The sequence below is a fragment of the Anabrus simplex genome, chromosome 1 (genome assembly GCF_040414725.1).
Source record: "Anabrus simplex isolate iqAnaSimp1 chromosome 1, ASM4041472v1, whole genome shotgun sequence".
NCBI classification, from domain to species: domain Eukaryota; kingdom Metazoa; phylum Arthropoda; class Insecta; order Orthoptera; family Tettigoniidae; genus Anabrus; species Anabrus simplex.
Genome location: NC_090265.1, coordinates 1,076,040,294 through 1,076,062,058, shown reverse-complemented (window position 1 = coordinate 1,076,062,058; position 21,765 = coordinate 1,076,040,294).

The following is a 21,765-nucleotide window of genomic DNA, read 5'->3' as shown; positions in this document are numbered from 1 at the left end:
TGCAACAAGAATGACCACATCTCTTCATGAACTGATAATACGGCTAAGCAAAAGTAGCATGCGGCTAGGCCAATATTGAAGTGTCAAGTTCTCTTGCCTGCAACTGTCATGGCGGCCGTAGTTCACTGAGCTTCAGTTAGGGGCGCTGTAACAAGTATGTTAACAGTCTATATCTTTCATGTCGTTGTCAACAGCTGAGTCCAAGATGTTCGAGCTCGTACCCACACCAAACACTACAGGTCTAGGATTATACGGGATGTTCTGGTAATCCCAACAATTTCAACAGGGACACTGGCTATCAATTAAGTAATATGTGGTTGCCAGCCATTACGAATTTACGTAGGTAGTTCTCTTCCCTGTCCTTTCTCTATTGTCATTTCGTTTCGGTATTTTCCAAATTCGTACTTTCCTCATCATAACGCGTGTACACCGCTTATGTCCCTCCCTCCGAATCATCTCAAACTCATTATCCTTTGTTTATTTACACACACTCTTTCCATTCCAGCTTATATCCCTCCATCCTGGATGTTGTTCGTTGCACTTTATTTTAGTTTATTATTTTATCTCCATTTATTTTTTCTACCACATTCGTCCCTGATCCGTCTGATAACGTTTCTGTTACTTCACACCCACACACGTTGTAATAAGAAACATTCTAATCGGAGCTTAGATTGTACCGTCAGATCCCGCTTGGAATGTTAACGCTGTGCGAGCATACAGTGAGCCATTTCGAAACGAACGAGCGTACCACTTACTACAACCAACGGTAAAGCATTCTTAAATTCAAACCTTCATTATTAAAGAAGTCTTCCCAGTGAACAGTCGAGATTTTCTTCTGAGGACGCGGAGAACAGTTCTCTGCGAAAAGTAAACCATTTCACCTTGTTTATTTTTCTTCAAGACCAAATCAATCACTACTGATCTGCATTTAGGGCAGTCGCCCAGGTGGCAGATTCCTCATCTGTTGTTTTCCTAGCCATTTCTTAAATGATTGCAAAGAAATTGGAAAACGAATATTTGCCCCAATTGGTCCTCTTGAATTCCAACTTTATCTTCCACCCACATCAAGAGTCGCTATCATCAACTGTAATTTATAACAAGATGGTGTTGCTCCCAGAATTCAATACAGATAGGTGTGACTACCAAATGTGACAAATGAATTGGCCAAGGCTCTTATTAATCATTTTAATATTAAGAATAAGCTAAAATAATCAACTTTCTAGTTTTAAAGTGGTGATATGAAACTTATCTAGTGGAGAGATAGATTTCCAAATGAGTCAATTAACTTCTTCCTTATCCATATACAGCCTCAGTGTTCTCCCTAGGACCCCCCTAATTTGGCACGGCATAAGGTTAAAAGCCTGTATCATGTCTACCGTAAATGCAGTTAGTGGGACGTAAAATCAGGAACATTATTTATTATTGCAATTTGTAGGCCACTAACTACTCTCGATTTATATAATTGAAGGATTTGGCGTAAGAGGGGGTAACTCCAAACTTCACGAAAAACTGTTTATCGCACCTATGTGTGCAGTGAAATTAGTTGCATCGTTGATGCAAGAATGAGGTAGATCTGCTGGAAACAGACGGTAATACAGTACATGTGATTACAACTTTACTCCCTCTTGCATTTGGAGCAAGAGAGAGGCACCTCCGGGATGTACCTCTCCCTTGACCCTAAGTGGTTCAGCAATCGCTCGGTAGGGAGAAACATTTTCCACCTCTTGTCCAAGTTGCTGTGCTTTTTCTAGTTGTTAGTTTGAGAAACGGCGGACGATAGTGATGTGAATGAACCTTGTAACAGATTCAGTAATTCACCATGAAATCAAACTCATTTAAAATTATTACTTATAACCTTTAAAAAAAGATGTCAGCTGTTTAGTGTACATACTACGTGATATAAAATATTTAACCCTCTGCCGACTGCCACATTACTATTATAAATACATATGTCATACATATGCAATTTCTTTCGTAGTAATAATAATAATGTCATTTCCTTTACGTCCCACTAAATACTTTAACGGTCTTCGGAGACGTCTATGCCTTTCGTTACCGGTACTTCCTTTATTCAGAAATTGAATCAGCACCTTATACAGTGAAAAAATAATTTTGAGACCAAGTCCTGAACATGTTCACCACAGCAACGTAGTCCATGAGAAACAGTAATTGAAGGTGAACTACCCAAGTTTCCTTGAAATATTTCTCCCCATAATGCTCCTAGAACTCCAACATTTCTCTCACCAACTTCCTCTACATGAGAAAACAACGATTCATTTGTTGGGTAAATGAAATCATTGGATGATTCGATATGCTCTTGTAGACTTGTTAGAGCTGAAAACGGACGCCTTTTGATTCCTCTGAATTTTTCTTGCAGAGGACCAACATACTTCACAACCGGCCATTTTTTACATCTTTAGTAATATATCCACAGAAGTGATTAAATACACTATTTTTTTAATTCCTGAAAGAAGCTGTTGGTTCATCTTTCCAACTGGATAATGGTGGCTGATCAAAGGTATGCTTCGGCGGGAATTTTCTCCGGAATGAGCTGTACCTGTACTAATGATTTTAGTATTTTGGATAATAGAGTGGGATCGTTTTGGGAATGAAAAGAAATGACATTTTCGTTGATGTAGCCACAAAGACGCACACACAAAATGCTGTCACTTGTATACACTATTTTATTTACAAATTAGTTACACATATTCTACATACACGCACTAATAAACTGTCATCTTGAAACAAAACACTACTACGAATTATAAGAAGAAGACTGCTCCATTAGCACTTCAACATAATCACGAATTCACGACTTTTGTTAGCAGCTCGTTAACACAACTCAACTTCACCCTCAAGACTGCATCCTTATATACGTTGCCTGGCCAGGCTTCTAGAAGAATTCGACACAACATGTTTTCTCGTAATTTCAAGAGTGCCCAATAGCCTATCTACAATGTAAGGAAGTTTCTACACAATTTCAGTTGCTCATTGCGTTGTTCTGGACTTATTAGAGTGTGTTGCACAACGTTGCCTTAGATTATACAGCATATATACAGGTAATAATAAATTATATAGTATTAATTACGTGTTCTTATATTAAATAAACTCATATGAATATATATACAGGGGATGTTTCATGACATAACCTCACAAATAATACGATCATGATTATACCAAATAAAGTCCGGACATAACTACGTAAATAATAATACTAATAGATGTAAACAAATTCGTAGCCATATCTCACAAGTAATAATAATAATAATAATGATAATTTGAGCTCGATATTTGCATGATTTACCCTTGGGTTAAAGATTTGTTTCCAAGTTAACTAGTCCATTGCACTTGCATCAATATCCCCCCTATAACTTGAAACATCTCAACAGTCTATCATAATCGTCGACATTGCCTTGGTCGTAGATTATATCTTCTCTCTTCCACGACGTCGCTGGATGTGCTCTCCTCCTCTTGACCGGATCGTGCCGCGTCAGGGATCGGTGTCGCCTCGCTGCCAGCCTCTTCCTCGGTGGTAGTCGATGCGTTCTCCTCGTCATGACCAGATTGTGCAGTGTCATAAATAGCCTCTCCTCCAGGTGGGCCCGTGGCAGTACCAGACTTACTCTATATACGCAGCGGTTGGGTGACTCGCCGCAACTCCGATGCGTGGACCTTGACAGGAGGGTTGGTCTTTAGGAAGTAGACCCCATGGCCCAGCTGCCTATCCACCTCGATGGGACTAACCCACTTAGGTGCGAGACCTGGGTGAAAACTTCCAATCTTATTACTGACTGGATGGTAACGTCACAGCACTTGTTGGCTTGGTAGGAAGATCTGAGTCTCTTCGACATACAGAGGCTTGGCCTAGGTAAGGGATCGCTTCTCGGCGAAAGATTGCTTTTCCTTGATGTCCTACTGCTGCTTATGCTGCCATTCTGCTTGGGAAACAGCTGCGTCATCTTGACCAGAAGTGAGTGGTGGACGAATCTCCCAATCCCCGGTGCCGTATTGTGCCATTTCCTGTCCTTGATGCCGACTAGACTCAGGGTTCGGTAAAGCGGTGGTCCTGTTCGTTGAATATGGGCGACTCAAAAACTAATCTCAACTTATACCAATGAGCATATTGTCAGGAAGAATGGACATATACCTTGAAATGAGAAACATATATGGGGTAAAATGGATTTATTAATCCAGAAAAACATGGAAATGGCCCATGCTAAATGTATTATTATAAAAATATCAGAAATCGACCTCCAATTAGTCCTTAAAATATAAAATAAACTGCGAAAACAGTTACAAGAAAATATTACAATTTACAAACAAGCCAATCAAAGTCAGGTTATGGCCCGTTAAATTACAGTGAATACATCGTGTTTATACATTATTACGCTGAGTAATTAAAAGTTGAACAGATACATATTGATTAATTACAAGCTGACGATTCAACAGCTGACATAAACGGTTGACGACTAAAAATTGACGACTAAGAAAAATTGACCCGTAGTATTTGAACGATTGATTGCTCTAGATGCGCACAACAAATCCAATAATATTTCCCGTAGGCATCGTCGTAAACAACGTCTTTATGTTGAACCGGTAGGACTAATACATTCGTAAAATAGCTAAGACAAAATATTTACAGTCCGTCTTACTGCGGATACAAACATATGGAAAACACTACGGCATATGGTGGTTCCCTAATTATCACTTATACACTAACACAGACTCGACTATGAGTTTGCGGACTCACACAAAGGCAGTCCAGGCAGAACTGGATGACAACATCAGCTGACATGCCCAATTACCACAGCAGGACAATTACCAAATACACAAAGCACACAAAATAGATCACACCTGTGAAAAGAAAAACACACACATATATATACAAATAATGATGTATGGGGAATCGAACTCGTTGTCTGTATGCTGCGTCAGGTTGCGTCTTTAGAGACACAAAGTTTTCAGTATGCTCGGCTCTTTAAACTATCAGCTGTAAGGAACAACACAAATACTTGGCTGGCGAGGGAAGATGGTCTAGGGGTAACTTTCACTTTCACTGAGAGGGGAAACAAGTTCTCTGGCAGTCTGTCCATTGACTAACGGGACCACAAATAGCCAGGACTTCAGCCTGTTACAAAAAACTTTCTCGAGGTAAACTCATAAACAACTCACATTCTCTGCTCAGCGGATGCACTCTTCACAAATCCCAGCTGGCTAATTAGCACTCAAATACATAAGGCTCCCTCAATTAATAATGGCATGTCTTGCCTTAACACAAATACTAGGCCTCATTTCACCCCTCTGGCATATCAAGCCTCTCATTTCATATATCCCGGGTTCATTCCCAAGCTATATCCCTGACTCGCCTGCTTGCTAAATAAAATATGACTAAACGTTCTCAATGAAGGACAGGTTGCCACAGCTACTCCCGTAACAGCTGAAATCATATTAATACTGCATGCATAGAAATATCCGACTAACATTGTGCTGCTAATTACGGAAAATTAACCAACGCTGATGGCGGTTGGCCTGTATTCATAACGAAAACACTCATGCCCAAATAACTATAGAAAACGCGGAATAGCATACTATACACACAAGCAAAATAAAACAAACGGACTACATATTCCTATGGTGTGACCCTCTATCCCGTCTAACTAAAATAAATATGTACAATTGGCCTGGGCTCACAACATGCACACCGCCCACCAGCCAAACATTTATCGTTACGTGATAACACAAAACTGCAGCCTAAATGGCTGACATTTAACATTACAACATAGATGATAATTTCCCTAACCTGAATACATTAGCCCACTCTAAGTTCATGCCATTTAATTTGGATTTTTGTACTCATCTTTTGCAATCAGTAGTCACTCATCCCGGGTTCCACAGCTACATGTCTTAGGCTGCTTAGCTGCTCATAACTCCAGAAATCAACGTTGGTTGACAGGTCCTGGGGTTGATACCACGTCCATCCATAATGTCTCCTTTATTCCTGGGAATCTGTAGAAAGGAAGTAGATTAGAACCAGCCTCTTCACCGCGTAATGTGTACGATTACACAATGCCGATCCTGATGTTAGGCTGTAATTGGCTCAACCTACACACATATATTAGTTCGAGGTTCGTGTCATCAGGTCAAGGGTTCAAACCCAATCAACATAAGTTTATATAGCGGCTAATATACGTACGAAACGCACACGATTCAAAAATAACTCACGTACGCGAACCGTAGTGAGATACCGGTCACAGTTCGAATGTACACCAATCTCACGCGTGGCTCTCGAGCTATAATGAATTGAAATTGTCAGTCAAAGATTCGCGTGACCAGATCTTAGTCTATCAAATTACGGCGAATAAAAATAAGGACTTGATATTTATTCAGCAATTGTCTTGCTCGAGGTAAGTTTAGAAATAACTATAAACGCGCACCGGCATGTAACGGTCTTTGTTAACACAAAGAAAGTTTCACATCCGCGCACTACGTGCTACCCGCACCACAAACTTCAGAACAATGAGAAAGCTTTCCCCCACCAGGTGTCCTTAAATAAACTGTCTGTCTCTTTGTAGCACGAAGTAATTCCCCGCCTAATAATGGCTCCGTGACGGTTTACTGGCTCTCGCCTTCTCAACGATTTTTCATTCAAATAAATTTATTAAATAAGGACACAGGTAAACATCATTGTGATCCAGGAGTGAATAATAATTATATCTGCAGGTGATATTTAGTATGGAACTGTGGAATTCTAGCTTAGTGGCGAAATGATCGTTGTAAATCACGAGATGCGTTACTGTGAATTCGAAGTTGGTCATCCTGAAATCTTGTTGTGGAATTCCCTTCGTTCAAATCTAACCATTCCCACACACAAATCACTTGAATTTGAAAGTTGGAGTGCGGGTGGCGTTCTTAGTAACCAAGGCAACGACTCGCTTTGAATTCAAACTGGCAAGCTACCCTCTGGAAAATTCCATGCCGCGCCGCTTCCAGCTCCGCTATAACGGACCCTCATAGTTCGTACCCTGATTCTTACATGCGACTAATGATTGCGTTGATATGAGTACCACATTATATATATTGAGGCATCTAGGGGATGGCTCAGTATAGCTGTCGAGCAAGGAACAGCTCCACTGCAGAATAGCCAGTGACGCGGTTATGGCGTCGTCACAGGACAAAGAGTGACTGCGGCATCTGGCGGTCAAACAGTCGATGTTCCTTGTCTGTTAGGTGGACCCGTTCATCCTTTTAGCTCCAGGTTCCGCGTTCCGTTGAATTGGCCCTTGGGTTGTAGATAGGGGTGGTCCTGTGCTCCACACCCCCATTCAGTCATCATTTTCTGCCACTTCTTGACGTGAACTGACTCCCGTTGTCTGACAGAATACACCGTTGATAACCGTAACGGCTGAATAGCTCATCTTGTAGACGACTGGTGATGCGTCCCGTCGTGGCTTCTGGTATCGCAAAGGTCTCAGTCCACCTTGTGAAGAGGTCGGTGAGTACTAGCAGTCCTGTTTTACCTCTTGGTATTCTACGGTAAGGACCCATCAAGTCCAAGGCTATGCCCTCCCAGGGGCGTTGAGGCCGTCTTCCTCACTGACTGGAATCTACCTTCCTGTTGCTTGCCTTAGTGGTGGCGCAGATGTAGCACCCTTTCATATAATCAAGGATGTCCTTCCGCATGTTGACCCAGAAGAATCTTTGTCGGATAGACTGATATGTATCTTCACTCCCTGGATGTCAGGCTTCAGTACTGTCGTGGAACTTCTCGAGGATGTCCGTCGTGTGCAGTCTAAGGATCACCATTACTGCAGGCGTGTCGGCGAGGTGTGATCTGTACTTTAAAAGTCCTCCGTCAAAGCGGAAGTTCTTGTATCACATCTTGAATTCCCTCGGGACGAGTCAGATATCGGTATTTGTCTCCTAATCTACTGCGTCATGGTCCTATAGGGCTTGTCTTGTTCTTGCCATTGCTTGATAACTCTCAGATCAAGTTCCCCCTTGATGATCATAAGAACATGTTCACTGGGTTCGCTCTGGTGAATTTGTGGTAACTCCCTCTCGACAATGGTGCTCCTAACTTCAGGTTCCATTGTCGCGTGTCTAGATAAACTGTCTGTTCCTATGTTCGTGGGTTCTGGGACGTGACACACATCAAAATCAAATTCTGCGATTAACAGAGCCCATCGCATCAATTTAGATTTTTAGCCGACACTGAGTTCAACCATTTGAGAGCTACGTTATCGGTGTAGAGCTGGAACTTCATTCCCTCCAAGCAGCCTCTGAATTCTCCCATGGCCAACACCACAGCTGAAGCATCGTTCTCGGCAGTGCAGTAGCGTTGTTCAATGAGAGATAGCTTCCGCTGGCGTCCATCTGCAGGCACATCTTCCGTTGAGGGTCGGGTTGACCTAGACCAGGAGCGTTACATATCGCACCTTAATGCCATGGAATGCTGCCTCTTCCTTGCTGGTACATCGGAACCGGCGGTTGTTATGGAATAGATCGGTGAGTGGTATTGCATTCTCTTCAAAGTGTGGCTCGAAGCCGCTATACCATCCAAACAAGTCAAGGAACTGACGTACTTGTTGCTTACTCCGCAGGCGTTCAGCTTCCTCGATAGTTCTATTCTTCTCCGGTTGCATTTCTAAGCCTTCAGATGTTACGACATGGTAAAGATATTCTACGAGGGACTGGGCGAAGTGGCACTTCTCCAGTTGGCAGGTCAGTAAATGAATTTTCAGTCATTCCAGCACTTTTTCAGGTGTACAAAGTTTTCTTGAACATTCTTGCTGTGGCTTAATATGTCGTCGAGATACACTTGGTAGAAATTTTCAACATATCCTGACAACACCTTATTCACCAGTCGCATGCAGATTGCAAGATCATTCTTCAGTCCAAAAGCCATTACTGTAAACTGGTAGAATCCTCTCGGTGTCATGAAGGCGGTCAGTGGTCTAGAAATTTCCTCGACCTCTACTTGCCAGTATCCGGAGTTGATATCCTGCGTGCTGAAAATCCTAGACCCACTTACTTGTTTCAGTGAGTATTTCAGATCAGGCATGGGGTAGGCGTCACTAATCGTTTTCTCGTTCAACTTGCGCTAGCCCCCACACATTCGAAACTCCCCGTTCTTATTTTACGGTAGGACGATAGGCGAAGCCCAAAAGATGTAGAGGGTTCGATGAGACCTCGTCTTTCAATCTCTTCAACCTTCTGAATGAAGAAGTTGCGCTTATCTGGGTTGATTGGATATGGACGTTGCTTGATGGGCGTGGAAGTGCTGCATTCAATGGTGTGCGTTAGAGAGGTAGTCCGTCCTATTTTATTGGAGACGGCTTCCGGAAAGTCCTTTAAGGCGCGTCTCAGCTCCTCTTCTTCACTTGATTGAAGATGCATCAACTGGATATCTCCCAGGTCTATGTCGACTTCCACATTCTTGCGAGTCCGCAGATTTCCCTCGTGCCAGGCGACCCTCAGACGTCTGTCTTTTCTTAAAAATACTTCATGAGCTGCATAGTCTAGGTTCACCATGCATTCTACTAGAAAGTCCAGACCTAATATGATGTCAGGTATTAGGTTCTGGATCACTGCAAAGTTAATTACAATTGGCAGGCCCATGCATTTAGCGGTTAGGTTAGTCTGTCCTTGCATGCAATAGGTTACTCCTTCCGCTGCTCCCACTACCCTTCCGAGATGGTGAGACTTCATAGGCGGTAGTAATCTGGCAACAGTCCCATTTACAAATAAATGGCTTGCTTGACTGTCGAGTATGGTTGAAAAATTTACGTTGCCTATCCCCAAGATGATAGCTGGGCGAGGTTGGTCTGTTCTGCTCATCCCTCATCCCAATCCCTCTCCTACTTGTCCAGGGCTGCTTGTCCGTCGGTTCTTGGGGCACTATCCTGTTCACGGTCCCATCCCCCTTAATCCATAATGGGCCGGACCTACTTTCTCCGACGCCCGAATGAGGCATTTGTTCTTAAGGTGTCCCGTTCTTCCACACTGGTAGCATTTTCTAACCAAGATGGTCTCTCCATGGCTTTATTTTTGTGCTTTTCTTCCAAATGGGCGATGATTTTACGCAGATCATCAAAGGATCTCGGCTATGATATTTTCACTAGCTCTCGAATCTTATCGCGGAGTACTCTATGATATCTGGTATGACCTCGTTCTCACTTCCCTCCAGGTGCAGCCGCTTGAAGAGCTGGTACTTCTGGAGGACGAACACGCTAGCTCTCATGGCGATGGGTTGTGCATCCGGCAGTAGCTTCCTTTTCACAAAGCTCTTCACCACTTCGGAATTAAACCTAGTGATGAATTCCCTCTTGAAATCTGTCCAGAGTAAGTTTAAGCCCTTCACGTTATTCCACCAAGTAGCGGCTTGCCCCTTAAACCGCGATGTAAGGAGTTGAACGAAGATGACCTCCGGTAGATTAGTCCTTCCTAGTAGACTGGCCGATCCCTCGACGAAGCTAGTCGGGTCCTCTTCCAGTTGCCCGTGGAATTATGGAAGGTTTTCTCCTTCGGGCCTATGTGTCCGGTGCTTCCGGTTAGGTTTCAGGGGTTTGGAGGTGTGGTGATCGGTCCTGTTCGAGTTAATCTATCTTCTACCGCGTGAAGAATGCTCTCTCTCATATTCTGCACATCTCCCTTGATGGTCGAAATCCGGTTTTCTAACATTCCTGCAACGGCCGAAATATGGCTCCCAAAATTTCCCTCGGCAGAGATGTGGCTTCAAAATTTCCTTCGACAGTAGAAATTCTCCCCTCAACCTGTTGTTTTATGCAGGAAACCTGGATTTCTTCACCTCCTCCTTGAGGTTCGAGATGTCCCCTTCCAGCTGGCTTACCCTGCTATCGGTCTGCTCAACCTGTCTCTGTATTGACCTGATGTGCGGTATCTGCTGTGTTAGTTGATTGGTGACGTCGTTAATTTGGGATGAAATTTTATCATGTACGGTTGAAATGTTCGATTCTAGGCACTGTTTTACTTTGTAAACCTGCGTGAACGCTTGAGATATTTGTCTAGTTAAAACTGTATTAGCTTCAGATATCATGCCATCTCCCTTCGAAGTTTGTTCAGTGAATCAGTCTCTACTGGTCTGCATTTAGGGCAGTCACCCAGGAGACACATTCCCTATCTGATGTTTTCCTAGCCTTTTCTTAAATCATTGCAAAAAAATTGGAAATTTATTGAACATCTCCCTTGGTAAGTTATTCCAATCACTAACTCCCCTTCCTATAAACGATATTTTACCCCAATTTGTCCTCTTGAATTCCAACTTTATCTTTATATTGTGATCTTTCCTACTTTTAAAGACACCACTCAAACTTATTCGTCTATTGATGTCCTCCCTCGCCATCTCTCCACTGACAGCTCGGAACATACATAAACTAATTAGTATCCTACAACATACCACTTAGTCGAGCAGCTCGTCTCCTTTCTCCCAAGTCATCCCAACCCAAACTTAGCAACATTTTTGTAACGCTACCCTTTTGTCGGGGTTTTTCAGTTCTAGAATCAAGTAATCCTGGTGAGGGTCCCATGCGCTGGAACCTTACTCTAGTTGGGGTCTTATCTATCAGACTTATATGCCCTCTCCTTTACATCCTTACTACACACCCTAAATACCCTCATAACCGTGTGCAGAGATCTGTACCCTTTATTTAAAATCATATTTATGTGAATACCCCAATGAAGATCTTTCCTTCTATTAACACCCAGGTACTTACAATGATCCCCAAACGAAATTTCAACCCATCGACGCAGGAAAACCGGAGGACCTTTCCTATTTGTGAAACTCGCAACCTGACTGTTAGTCCCGTTTATCATCATACCATTGCCTACTGTCCATCTCTCAACATTATCGAGGTCATTTTGCAGTTGCTCACAATCTTGTTAATTATTTATTACTCTGTACAGAATAACATCATCCGCAAAAAGCCTTATCTCTGATTCCACTTATTTACACATATCATTGATATTTATATATAAGAAAACATAAAGGTCCAATAATACCGCTTTGAGGAATTCCCCTCTTAATTATTACGCGGACAGATAAAGTTTGGCCTACTCTAATTCTCTGAGTTCTATTTTCTAGAAACAAAGCCACCCATTCAGTCACATTGTCAAGTCCAATTGCACTCATTTTTGCAAGTAGTCTCCTATGATCTACCCTATCAAATGCCTTAAGTATGTCAATCGTGATACAGGCCACTTGACCTCCTGAATCCAGGATATCTGCTATATCTTTGAGGATGATTACCTCGTTGTACTTCCTCTTTAAACAAAAATTCACCACCACCACTCTGCAATATCTTGCTGGAATCCTACAAGTTGAGCTTCATTGGAATAACCTTTCCTAAACCCAAACTGCATTCTATCAAACCAGTTATTAATTTCGCAAACATGTATTATGTAATCAGAAATAATGCTTTCCCAAAGCTTACATGCAATGCATGTCAAACTGACCGGCCTGTAATTTTCAGTTGTATGTCTATCACCCTTTCCTTTAAACACAGGGGCTACTATAGCAACTCTCCATTCATTTGTTATGCTTCCTTCATGCAAACAATTCTCAAATAAGTACTTCAGATATCGTACTCTATCCCAACCCTTTGTATTTAGTATATACCTCGAAACCTTATCAATTCCAGCTGCTTTTCTAGTTTTCAACTTTTGTATCTTATTGTAAATGTCATTTTTGTCATAGGTAAATTTTAATACTTCTTCAATATTAGTCACCTCCTCTATCTGGACATTATCCTTGTAACCAGCAACCTTTACATACTGCTGACTGAATACTTCTGCCTATTGAAATCTGAAATATGTTCTTTTAGGCCGCAATTGACGTCTGAAATTTTGCTTGAAAGTTTGTCATTTACTTTCGACATTTGGTCTGAAAATTTGTCATTCTGTTCCGTTAAGTGTAAGGTGTAATGAATCAACGTCTGAGATTTGGTCATTGACTGCCTGCATCTTGCTTATTAAGTTGGAACACATTTTGGTAATATTTACGTTCTGTGCCAATGGTGAGTCCAAATGTTCGTCCACCTCGATAACAAACTTTTCGGGTTCTTCGCCTCTTTTTACGAGATCTTCTGGTAACCTCGTCTTCAATGATTTCCTATTGCCGTCCGTCGGAAGACTTCTCTTTGCGAGTTTGTCTTTAAGTTGTTGTTGTATGGACATACTTTCCAGTATCACTTGCATTTTGTTTTGATTCACTTACACTTGTATTCCGAAATTTATTCTTCAATCCTGTTACGGTCACCAATGATGTAGCCACAAAGACGCAAACACGAAATGCTATCAGTTGTGTACACTATTTTATTTACAAATTATTTACACATATTCTACACACACGCACTAATAAACAGTCATCTTGAAACATAACACTACTACGATATATAAGAAGAAGACTGCTCCATTAGCATTTCAATAGAATCACAACACGAGTTAACGACTTTCACTAGCAGCTCGTTATCACAACTCAACTCCACCCTCAAAACTGCCTCTTTATATACGCTGCCTGGCCATGCTTCTAGGAGAATGTGACACATGTTTTCTCGTAATTTCGAGAGTCCCCAATAGCCTCTTTACAATGCAAGGAAGTTTCTACATAATTCCAGTCACACATTGCGTTGTTCTGGACTTACTACAGTGTGTTGCACAACATTTCCTTGGATTATACATCATATATACAGGTAATAATAAATTATATGCTATTACAAAAAGTGAAATGCGCACAAATGTGCAAATAGTTTAATAGTTAATTGTCTTTACTGTATTCGTTGATTGATCTTGTTCTTTTTTGCACTTAAGTATGTGGTAGCGATCACACACTTCCTCACATAGAGAGCACACACACTCGTCATTCACCTCATGGAATCGCTTAGTCGCACATAGCTTATGGTGGAAGCCATGGACTGCCATCCTGGTAACCGCATGTCGCTGTTAGTAGTTTGCTTCTGTCCATTTTCGCTACAGCATGGCGTCGGTGGCATAGAATTCGAGCTCGATTTGGGCTCGTTTCATTCTTCTCTCTTCAGTTATCTTTGCGCTTTGTTTTGTGAAGGGCAGAACTAGATTGATTCTTAGATCCTCGATATAGAATGGTTCTTTACAAAGTTCGTACACTAACCTGGACTTCGTGTTCGTAGGGACACCTAATACTCGCTTTAGAAATCTGGCTTTTAGTTTCTCTAGAGCCCTAAGGTCAGCCACAGATAACTTTTCCCAAATAATTTCAATGCCATATGTGGCAATTGGGCTTATTGCAGCATAAATAACTCTAGTGCTGTTTTTAAAGAAATTTTTGGGGGTTCTTTAATTCTATATATCGCTTTGATGGCTGTTGTTGTCCTTTCCTTTATGTACATTCTACAGGAGTTGATTGTCGTTTGTAAGATTATTCCGAGGTATTTGAAGGAATTCGTTATGTTTAGGTCTCTGTTCTGAAATTTAATTGTGTCCTTTGTTGCAGCTCTTCCTCCCTTTCTGAAGATCATCATTACTGTCTTAGATTCGTTTATATGCAGATATTTTTTATTATATTATGTATATGCTATTAATAACGTGTTCTTATAGTTCGGCCGCTCGTTCTAGGCCGGGCACTTGCGCGTGGGAACAATATAGCGAATGTAGACGATCATGTGACATACTTCGGGCACCCTTCGCCCCGCTCGTCCGTCACCGCGATGCGGGCTGCATAAGAAGCGGTCAGAGCAAAGCAAAGCAACTTTCAGTTCACACGAAATCGTTATACACTTCATTTTTACACTGGAATATTCACATCACTGGTAGGCATAACTGTGCGTTCGAGTTCATTAAAAAGTAATACATTTTCTAACTTTCTACTCAGGCAAACTACTAATACTGATATTCATACGAGCTAATAGTGTGGAGGCTTTAATTCAGTTCCCCTACACCTGATATTGCTGTGTCCTCACTGTGTCCTGATCGAATGTTCTCTTCGGATTCACTGTCTCCGCCACTGTCACCAATGTCGCTACTGCCATTAACTGTGAATGCTATTATTTCAATAGCATCTTCGACTAGTCCTTCCCGTGCATAATATTTTTATTCATTTTCCTCTGTGCGAAGGCAAACCTTTCTCCATTCCTCTTCTCCGTATTTCTGATAATCTTTCCCTGCACAAAGTGATAACACCGTCCATTTTAAAAGTGGTCTTCCTGATTCCTACCCATTGTTTCACGTCAGCCGATATCATTTCTATTGGGTATAAATCAGGATGGTATGGGGTAGTCTCAAGGTAGTGTGCCCATGTCTTGCCATAATGTCATCTATGAGATACTGCTGATGGGGCGGTTTGTGCAATTTAATAATGTTGTACTATTCGGTCTTTAGCATACTATCTTCATACGGAATTCCTTTTCCACTAATCCATGCTTTCATGGTGTCTTTCCTACTATTAGAGATTGGAGTTTTGTTCAGACGAACGTTATGATAAGAAGCATTATCTATTACCAGCACAGAATTGGCTTGTAAATTTGGTATTAATTGTTCTGTCAACCAGCGCTGATAATTTTCAGAATTCAATTCATTATGGTAGTCTCCCGTCGACCGCCCCGATTTGAACATTAATAGAGCGTTCGGTACAAACCCCGACGAACCACCGGCATGAGCGATTATTAATCTGTTGCCTTTTGATACAGGAGTCATCAAATCTGCTGCCATGTCATCAATCCAGTTCTTATGGCTTGAGTGGCTACTATGAATATAAGACTCGTCTTCATAAACTTTGGGACGATCCTCCTCTCTATATATCTTAATCGCTTTCAGGAACTGTATACGCAAAGACCTAATGTCATGCCGTTCTATCAGAACCACCCTGTTGCTTCTTGTTTTTTTTTTTTTTTTTCATTTAAAACCCATATTCTTTAAGACAAGTTTTAAACTTGCCTTTTCCCTCCTGTAAACTTACGCTATTCTCATCCTGAAATCTAGGATGGAGTTTGCCGACTGTTGGCGCACATTTCTCTACATAATAAAAGTCATGCACTGCACGGCGAATCACAGACACGTCGAAGTCATCCACACCAGTGATACGTTTCCTTACTGCGTGCTTTTGCCAGGCATTCCAAATGATGTTCCTGTTTCTTCAGCGGCTTCCCTTTCCCTAATAATCCGTCTCACAGATCGTTCAAACACACGAATCGCCCTTACGACCTTCTCCTGAACCTTCTTCAAAGGGGTCGTCACTTCACCGGCGGCTGCTTTTCTCTTCATAAATTCGTGTACATTCGAAATAAGTTCACGTGATTGACTATGCAAGGTGTTCGGCGCTAGTTTCGAATGAACGGGAGGCATTGTAAGAAAGTAAAATCGAACAACTAGTCACTACTCTTACCGCTCGCGTTACTCTGCTGTCCGCACGCTGTCAGCTCGAGGAGAGAACTGAGACTATAATTATTATGTGCGTGCCCAGTGCGGGGAGAACACTGCGCACGTCAAATGTACTGGTTACCGTAGTGGGAAGAAACTTATAGGCTCGCCATGCGTGGAGAGACCATTTCGCACGTGGATTGCACCGGCCAAGAACGAGCGGCCGACCTATACATTAAATAAACTCATATTAATATAAATATATATGTGTGTGTGTGTATATATATATATATGAGATGTTTCATGACATAACCTCACAAATAATACGATCATGATTATGCAAAATAAAGTCTGGACATAACTACGTAAATAATAATACTAAGAGATGTAAACAATTTCATAACCATTGTTCACAAGTCATAATAATAATAATAATAATAATAATAATAATAATAATAATAATAATAATAATAATAATAATAATAATAATGCTAATTCGAGCTTGATATTTGCATTATTTACCCATGGGTTAAAGAATTGTTTCCAAGTTAACTAGTCCATTACACTTGCATCATCGTTCGTCTGTTTATTGTAACCCGACTTGAAACCAGGGGCATTGCAATTTGTAGGCATATTCATATGGGGTAGTAATTTTAAACACATGCCGAAGATACGTCCTACTTCTCAAATACTTAATATTTTTCACTATTCAGTTTACAAAAAAGTAACGCCAGATATTTGGTGCATGTACGATTACCGAAATAGATCGGAATTCTTCTTTAAGTAGACAAAACGCGCTAGTGCTTGCCTTTAGATCGACAGGAGCGCTGCAGATGGCGGAGAACATTTACGCCGTAACTGTTAACGTGTGTTTCAGAAGAAGTCGTCACACTAGTCATTTCTATTCGTCCTGTCCATAGTAAAATACACTACAGACAATACTGGACACTTCCGCACTCCCCCATACTAAACTGAGACATGTTGACAGTGGTGCACCTGGCGGCCCGACCTTAAACATCAAGTGGAAAGATTGAAAGTATACTAAAGACCCATGAGAGTTGGAGTCTGACGTATAGCGCCACCGGCGAGAAAAAATTGACTAACGCTGTTCGAAAATGGTCTGTTACTATGGCAACGATAAACGCGACGCCACGTTTAAGTGAGCATTCGCCACGTGGGTTAGCTTGCTTTCAGTCGCTTTTGTGATATTATTCGGAGTGGTACCGTATTAGCTGTGTTAGTTATTGCTGCTTTATGTATTTACGTTTATGTTTTGTGAATATTAATTTTGTTGTTAGATTTTTTAAGTTAATCAGTGGCGAGTTGTACAGTTCTATTCTGTATTTAACATTTCTTGAGGTTATTGTCAGAAATTGATTTTTTTAGTGTTAACGAAATATGTATATTTATCGGTAACGACGTGTTGTGATGATTATGGTGGTTTAAAGGGCCTAACATCTAGGTCATCGGCCCCAACGACGTGTTCTGTCTTAAATGCTGGATTTTTTGCTAGTTGTTTTACGTCGTACCGACACAGATATGTTTTATGGCGACGATGGGATAGGAAAGGCCTAGGAGTTAGAAGGAAGCGGCCTTGGCCTTAATTAAGGTACAGCCCCAGCATTTGCCTGGTGTGAAATGGGAAACTACGGAAAACCATTTTCAGGGCTGCCGACAGTGGGATTCGAACCCACTATATCCCGGATGCAAGTTCACTGCCTCATGCCCCTGACCACACGGCCAACTCGGCCAGTACTGAAAATTATTAGCGCGGGCTTAGGCATCGGTCAAAGTTTACTGAATTGCATTTGACCTACATGTTCTATTACATGCTCAGCCTGAATGAAGGGGCAATATAGCGCAGGGGAAGATAACTATGACAGCGCAGCCCACTTCGTACTTACTGCTTTCGCCGCTCAAATGCCGACTCCAAGCCTCGTGGGCCCAACTATACAAAAGTTGCATGTTAAAATTGATAGATATAATGAAACTAAATAATGAGTTTTGCTTTGTTCTACTACAAAAGTTGAATGTGAACACTGATAGAAATAATGAAACTCAATAATGATTTCGTTTTGTCCGAATCCTTGGCTGAATGGCCTGCATTGAGGCCTTCATTTCAGGAGGTCTCCGATCCAATTCCCGGCCGGTTTAGGGGTTATAATCGCGTCTAATTAATTCTTCTGGTTTGGGGACTTTTCATATTCAGAAACACACTACACTTCCAAACCCCGCAGAAACATGCTAGGACAAACCATTCAGTTATTGGCCACTTAAAGATAATTTGAAGTTTGTTATTCAATAAAATTCACGAATGGCAGCAAATAATTTTTGAAACAGATTTTTGGCATTGTTATTTATTTCTAATACAATAAGGACTAAGACACTTGTGACAAAATAATATAAAAAATGTACACATTAAATTATTTGTAAGTTTGTAAGAATGTATAGTTATTGGCCACTTCTGACAGTAATTGTCCACATGTGGTACAGTAATTGGCCACTCAATATTTCTACTAGTGACGTATCATGGGCTTACTGCACGATCTATAAACTCCTATATTAGAGTGTATCATACTTTTCTTGGAACAAGGTGTTAAATTCTACGTTTTACTAGGTTATATATTTCACCTACTTCATCATCATTTACACTATTGTCACTGAAATATTCAATTTCACTGGCTGATTTCACATTGTAGCAGAAATGGCAAAGGAACCCATCCTCGTCCTCAGCCAAGGGAATATGACTTTTGTGGTTGTTAGATACACATTCTTCGTGAAACGAACTGCGGCAATCCTCAGAACGTATTGCCCTCCCATTTTTAACCTTGCTATGGCAGATGCAACACGATAATTCATTTCCACCTTTCCCAAATAATTTCCTTTTAATTGTGCATCTGTCGCTTGCCTTCCATTTCTTTTCCCCTTTCAGTTCTGCACGTTTACGTTTCCGTTGTTCTTTCTCTTCCTCTGCGGCAAACTTAGCAAGGCGCATCTTCTCAGACATGTCTTGATATTTTTTTGATGTCACAGCAAATGAATGTCTGTCTATGATCTTTCCTTTATGATTAGGAGTTTCAGGCCAAATGAGAATTTCCTCCATATGGTCTAAACGGGCTCTTTTGATTATTGAGGTAGTCGTGCTGGTTGAAAACTTTTCCTCCTCTCCTGTGTACATTCTCTTGCTTGAGACATTGTTAGTTTCTGCTCTTATACTCCGTACGGCTCTACTTCTAAATTGACGTTTTGGCAGATTTTGGCTCTGTCTGGTGGTTATGCGCTGAAGCATAGACATCCAACCAATCCCAAGCTGCCATTCATATCGATTTATATCGGCAGAGCACGATCTCGAAACCCAGTTGCCAACTCTAATATTTACATTCGCCACGTGGTTAACCTATCTCGCTCAGCGTGTGTGGTATTCGGTACGGTTCGCGATCTTTTGCATTTTCCTTCAATATTTAGTGTGTTTTTCATATTGTTGGAGGGTTCCAGGTACTCTGAGATCAGTAGAGTGTTCCCTTTGTAGGCCATAACCTCTTTTCTGTGCCAGCCATTAGCCGTTAGTGATGTATTATTTCCTCATTATCTTTTATTGTTAATAATATATTCTCTTTTAGTGCCAGATATTGTTAGAAAGTGTAGTTCTTGTGAATTTGTTTTCAATCCATATTCATTCGTTTTTCTGAGTATGTATTACAATTTAAAAGGGCTGTTTACCACGGTCATATTGTATCAGCTGTTCTCGCAGGCGTAGCGCACTGGCAACGGAGGGAAGGCGAAGCTCATTTGTTTTGCGAAACTTCCATTTAGAAGTAAGGCCGTGCGAAGTATACTTGGCTATGCTGCGAGGCATTATTTGGGGTCACGTTGCTATTGATATTTACTGTACCTTTCCTCTCAGGTGTTCTGCTAGTGGATTGACAATCAATATTCTTCAGATTGGTTGAGTGGCCGTTACACTGAATCATGTCACTTGCTGCGTTGCGTGGTTCAGCGCCTGACATTCGCCTGAAGTTCTTCTCTTTCTTGAAATATTTCCATATTCGGAACAAAGAGCGAAAACCTTCGTTGCTTTCTCGCAGAATCGTGCCATTCCTATTCTTAAATATTTCAATTATTCAGCTCCTACAATGCTGAAAAAAAGTGTCATAATTCATAACTGCATTTGATATATTTTCATCATTGCAGGAAATCTGTCCCTGCTCCTTCGGGACCGCTGTCACGTTAGATTCCCCAAGATATTTGGTGTAATCCACTGCATCAGGATTTAAAGGACAAATACCACATAGTTCAAAACTTTTTGCCAGGGTTTCAGGTTTGGCAGCAGACTCAACTACTTTCTTCAGCAGAGGAGTAAATGCCAATTTGTTTAGAACCTCACCTGGATGATTAGACTACGAATCAAGCACTGTCTTTCGCCAACATACTGTGAGGGGACGAAACACAGCAATATCGGCAGGTTGTAAGATGCGGGTAGCATTTGGATATAGTGCTATTATCTCAATCTGTAAATCGCGGCAAAATACACTTAATTGATAAGTTAGGTGTGATTTATCTCCGTCAACAAACAATACTACTGGCAATGTTATAGCTTCAGACACAAGAAAGGGGTGAAACACATTTGCTATGTGTTCAAAAAATACCTCGTAAGTCATCTACCCACTGTGGCTTCGAGCGATTCCCCATTCCTTGGGAACAGGTTCTGAAATCTTTTCAGGAATTGGTTTGTAGGGATAGACAATCATTGGGCAACATGTTTTCCCACTGGCTGAAAAGGTGAATATAACAGTGATGTTCTCCTTAGAAAGTCCCCCCTGTACCGAAAAGACATTTTTGCCCCTTCTTCACTAGCACCTGACCCGTTGAGGGACATATTTGGAAACCTGTTTCGTCTCCGTTGAAGACTCTAGATTGGTCTTTCATAGCCTCTTCGAGGTTTTCTCTTTAATATACTCCTTTACTTCGTAAAACCACTTCCTAACATCACTTTCCGAAGCACGTGAACATGCCGCTGTTACTGACTCACTTGTTCTGCCTGTTATCTGAGGATGACGACGCAGGAAAGCCTATAAACAAAGAATAGAACTCATATTTTCAAAATAATTTACAATGACATAGATACTAATAAACAGTTCTACGAATATCTTATTACCTTCAGCCAGCCTTCACCTGGGTGGTTGTTCCTAAAAGGGTTAGGCCGTGGACTTAATGTCAAAACATTCTTACGCTGGAAATGATGTCTTCTCTCTTTCTCAGCAAACCTTTCCTTGCCATTTCGAGAATCCACCCAGAAAATTTATATTTCCTTTTCATTGTTAAGAACCATAGCAATAAGGCAAATTGTGTATCTCTCTACTTCATGTTACACATTTCGAATCATCTTAGGCTTACCTGACTAAAGTATCCTCCTCTTCC